We start from the raw sequence: 5,087 nt of genomic DNA, 5'->3' as shown, positions 1-5,087 counted from the left end.
TTTTTAAAAATATAGTAGACTTTAGTTATGGGAAAATAGAGCATATAGTACAGAGATTTCCCACAGGCCTCTTCTCCTCCACACAGCTTCCCCTATCTTTAACATCTTAGGCTAGTGTGGTACCTTTGTAACAATTGATGAGCCAATATTGATACATTAATATTAACCAAATGCTGTAATAGTTTGTAGAATAGAATTCACTGTTTATGTTATACAGTTCTATGGGTTTTGATGAATGCATGATGTCATGTATTCACCTAGTCTGATAATTCCAGATTCTCTGTCACATCTTAATCTTGTTCTCAAGCTTACTCTGTCTCTTCAGATTGTGTTTTTCCTGCTTTTTTTTTTCCTTATACTTCTTGTAGAAAGTTGGACATAATGTATCAGATAACAGGAGCTGAGATAAATAATCTTTTACTATGAAGTGTCATGTTTATCTGGTTAAGAGTTAGTCTGTGTTTAATTGCTTGCTGCCCCTGTAGGTGTCAGAGGCTTTGATTTCTTCCAGTATCTTCATTTTTTGTATTCCCTGTTGTCTCTGGGTTTCCCTAGAAACTCTCTCTTAAATAGAGTTGTAATCCACTGGAGTCTTATGGGTGTGGTGGAAGGCTTTGTGGAGGGGAAACATTCAATAATTTTAAAATTAAATTTCAGGGTTTGTTTATTCTTTTTAATGAGCCTGAACCTCTGGACTGTGACCCTCAGAGGAGTTTCTTAGCCTCTGTCCCTGTTTTTCCTCCCCTTATGACAGGAAGGTTTGAGGGGGCTGAGTTGTCTAATTGCCTTTGAGCTGGGTCACAGTAGACTTGGCTAAAATAATTCCCCTTGAAATCAGGCTTTTTTTTTTTTTTAAACAGAACACTCTCAGTGTATTTCAGATGGTTACTTTTCACCTCCCTGTGGCTAAACGGGAAGGAAACTTTCTCTTCCTTCTGGTGGGGCACCTGTGAGAAAAGCTCAAGAAAGTAGGAGGACCCCGCTAAGACTGGGTCCCCAGGAGTTTTGGGGGTTTGTTTTGTTTTGTTTTGTTGAAATTTAGAGAAAAAATTTATTGAAGGTCTGGGAAACAATTTCTAAAAGATTGACTTTTCCAGAAAACGGTAGCTACACAATGTATTGTGTCTATCATGTTAAAATGTGCATTAGACACAAACACAAAAACCATGAAACAAGCCACCATTCTCTGACAATCTGAGCAAAGATAAAATGCCTAAGGAACAACATAGATGACTTGCGAATGATGGGGTCTTTACTGTAAACACCATAAAAAAAGGGGGAGCACAAATGGATGAGTGTGTTCAGTTATACACACTGAATTGAACCTTAGGCACTAGGAACTAGCATTTTGTCATATAGTATTAACATATTATAAAGTGTGTAGTGTCAAAGGAATAAAACCACCAGCATTCAAAAGCAGCTTTGTCAACTAAGCAATAAAACACTCTACAGTACATCTCTCTGTTGTCTATCACTGAATACACTGGTAGCAACTTTGAAATGAAAAAAAAAAGAAAAGAAAAGAAAAAACGAGCTGTAACCCCTTTTATTTGTTGTTTAAAATCAAACAGAAAACAAACATAACTTCTGTTATACACTAACATTTCCAAAGTACATCATTTGTACAAGAGAAGCACTAAGAAACAAAAATGTGTTTACAGAGATCCAAACATGAGTGAGTATAAGCACCTCACACAGCTTTCCGATGGTATTCAGGAGAAGCCACTTCATAATCACTGGCACTAAACAAAGTTGCAGAGTTCTTTGCCAGGTATTTTAGGAAATCATGAAGATAATTCAGTAATAAAGCAAGGCTCTTCTCATCCAGAGGTGTATAGGCCAACATTGCTCTGATACGTACAAATAATCTCAGTGGATGTGGCACTCCATACACCGGGGACATAGGCGTATATCGGGGTGATCTGTGAGAACTTCAGCATACTGTGGTCTCTCAAATTTGTGGAGTAGCTGGGTGCCCAACATTGCACTGAAGTATTCCTTTATCTCTGCCACAATTTCATTAACAGCATACTCATTACCTGTGTTTCCTCGAGATTTCTCGTAATTTGCAAAATCCTCTAGAATGGAATCCACATTCTTCTTGGCAGGAAGATAAAAGAGCTGTTTTTGCCGGGTAATTAAGTCCTAGTCATCAACAAGCCATGGTTTTAGTTCTTCAGGAATCTTTAACTTCAACTCTGTTCATGAATATTTCCTCATTTTCAACAGTCGGGTCTCCTCAGGCCCTTTTCTTGTAGGAGGCTGAGGTGTCTCACTGGTGCTACCACCATCTCCATTTCCAGGTGTTTTCTGTTGGTTCTTTTTTGTTTTCACGTCAACACTTTTCTGTTGCAGACCTGAGGTCTCCTTTGCAGGGGCAGCCCCTCTCATCTTCCCCTCTGCATACTGCTCCTGGCTGGCTTTTTGAAGTTCTTCTTGTTTCTGCAAATTGGTGCCCACGTATTTGAGTACTCCGCTTTCTGGAACCCATTCATCTCGATTTTTATTCCAACCACTGTAATGTATAAAGTATTTCACCTGTTTATCCTTTATGGCCACCTTTACACACTTTGCTTCACAAAGAAGAGGTCCACGGAAGCGCAGCACTCTCTCACCCTCCTGGAATTTAGGCTTCTGGTCCTGCTTCGGCACCAATTTTAAGTGATTGCCGCCCCCTCCTCCTTCTCCCACCATCCCGACTACTGAGCCCTACTCTCTACCCCGCCCAGCTCCGCGTCAGACACGCCTTCAGGCACCTCCAGCTCTACATCCGGGCTGATTTTTCCCCAGGAGTTTGTTGCGGAGCACAGGCTCCGGACGCGGCAGGCTCAGCGGCCATGGCTCACGGGCCTAGCCGCTCCGCGGCATCTTCCCGGACCGGGGCACGAGCCCATGTGTCCTGCATCGGCAGGCGGACTCTCAACTACTGCGCCATCAGGGAAGCCCCCCGCGCCCCCCCCCCCCGCCCCAGGAGTTTTTAACTCTCAAGCTAGTCCATGCTCAGCCTCCAGCAGTAAGTCAAGCACGGTTTGTTTTCCTGTTTTCTGAGGCTTCTGCTCCTTGTCTACTGATTCTCTGCATTTGCCCGTCTCTCCAGTTTTGGGGGCTGCAGTTTGCCCTGTGACCTCCATTCACTAATGGATCTAAGAAGAGCTGATTTTACCATTGGTTCAGCTTTTCTCTTGTGAAGAGTGGAGTGACAAATACTAAACTCTTTACATCTTGGGGTGGACAGCATTTGTTTTTTGTTGTTTAATTTTGGGCTGTGATGGGTCTTTGTTGCTGCACGTGGGCTTTCTCTAGTTGCAGAGAGCGGGGGCTACTCTTTGTTGAGGTACGCAGGCTTCTCATTGCGGTGGTTTCTCTTGCTGCGGAGCATGGGCTCTAGGCGCGCAGGCTTCAGTAGTTGTGGCATGCGGACTCAGTAGTTGTGGCACACAGGCTCTAGAGCGCAGGCTCAGTAGTTGTGGCACACGGGCTTAGTTGCTCCACGGCATGTGGGATCTTCCTGGACCAGGGCTCGAACCCATGTCCCCTGCATTGGCAGGTGGATTCTTAACCTCTGTGCCACCAGGGAAGTCCAGCATTTGTTTTTAAACAAATCTTTTCCCTGATTGTATAAGTAAAAATCTTTACCTAGAAAATTTAGAAAGTAAAAAGAAAAAAATAATCATATATAATCACCCAATCTTCAATTAGTCATAGTTAACATTTTGATATATTTTTAGTTGTAATATATGCATATGTCTTTATAAAAAGATACATGCAATTTTGAATTGGCTTTCCTCCACTTTCAGAGACTATTTCTGCATCTTCTCTTAAACTGCTGCTGAAAATATTTTCAATGTTGAATGTCTTTTGTGAGGACCAAGGCCCCATGATGAGTTCCCGTAAGGTTTTATGGGGCTGGTGGGAACTCTGCTCCTCTTGAAGAGTAAGGGTAACATGTGAAGCAGTCTGACAACCTCTTATGATCGTCTCTGTGCCTTTCGTACAGAGGGGCAACAGCCAATGTTAGTTAATTTGATGGATGAAAATGTTCTTTTTTAACATCTACAAAAAGTGTGAAACATCCTACTCCTCCCTTGTCAGAAAACTGAAAGTGAAACTGAATTCCCAATTAGAATTACTTAGATGGTTAGTTGTTTTTTCTTTTTCTTCTCCTCCTTCAAAAGGATTTTAACATGTACATTTCAGTAGCTTTAATGTTTAAAATATACATACATTTGGGACTTCCCTGGTGGTCCAGTGGTTAGGAATCCGCCCTTCCATTTCTGGGGGCACGGTTCCAACTATGGTTGGGGAACTAGCATCCTGCATCTGGCATGCCCCTAGGCACGGCCAAAACATAAATAGAAATAATTTTTTTTTAATTTACATACATTTTACTGAAAGTTACCTCATGTTCTATTTTGGAAATTGATGGGATATAAATGATAGGTAAACAAAATAATGAGGGACTGTCTTTCCTCTCTACCTACCCCCAAAGACGTTGATCGGTGGAGGACTGGGCAACCAGGAGCACAGAGGAAAGACCCACAGAGAAGGGGGAGGGAGCCAATATTTACCATGTTTACAAAGTTCTGCTTGAGCCTGGAACTATACCAAGCCTTTACGACTCAATGATAGCTATTTTTATCCCTGTTTTATTGATTGGAGAATTATGATCTGAGCAATTTGTGGAACTAGTAAAGAGGGGGTGGTGCAGGAGAGAGCCCGTTCGGTCTTTCGTTCCATTCATTCAACACATTTTTATTGAGTAGATTAAATGTGCTAGGTATTGTTCTAAGTGACAGGCACTGTTCCAGCCCTGCTGTAAACACAACAGCCAAAATCCTTTCTCTCTTCCCCAGTGGAGCTTACATGGAAGAGGGGTGGCGGCGGAAGGCGCCGTCTTAATAAATCTGGGTAAATTACCAAGACCTGGTGTCCCCGCCCCGCCTGGGCCCGAGCTCTCCGCTGGGGGCCGGCGCTCGGAGCGCGCACCCGCCCTAAAGACTTGCTCCACCTCTCGGGGAGGAGACCCCGAGGACCTATCCGGGGCATCCTCGGAGCGGAGGTTGAGGGCCACCACCCCGCCACTTCTC

The 5,087-nt window shown here is 43.2% G+C and overlaps 1 pseudogene; it reads right to left on the bottom strand.

Annotated features, from left to right (window-relative positions):
• Positions 1-1,550: 1,550 nt before the first annotated feature.
• On the bottom strand, positions 1,551-2,491 carry LOC114891070 (annotated as a pseudogene).
• Positions 2,492-5,087: the final 2,596 nt, after the last annotated feature.

This window comes from Monodon monoceros, unplaced genomic scaffold (assembly GCF_005190385.1).
Source record: "Monodon monoceros isolate NGI ecotype Baffin Bay Population unplaced genomic scaffold, NGI_Narwhal_1 Super_Scaffold_11, whole genome shotgun sequence".
NCBI lineage: Eukaryota > Metazoa > Chordata > Mammalia > Artiodactyla > Monodontidae > Monodon > Monodon monoceros.
The sequence above is the reverse complement of the archived record's forward strand: the minus strand, read 5'-3'. Positions and strand labels throughout refer to the sequence as shown.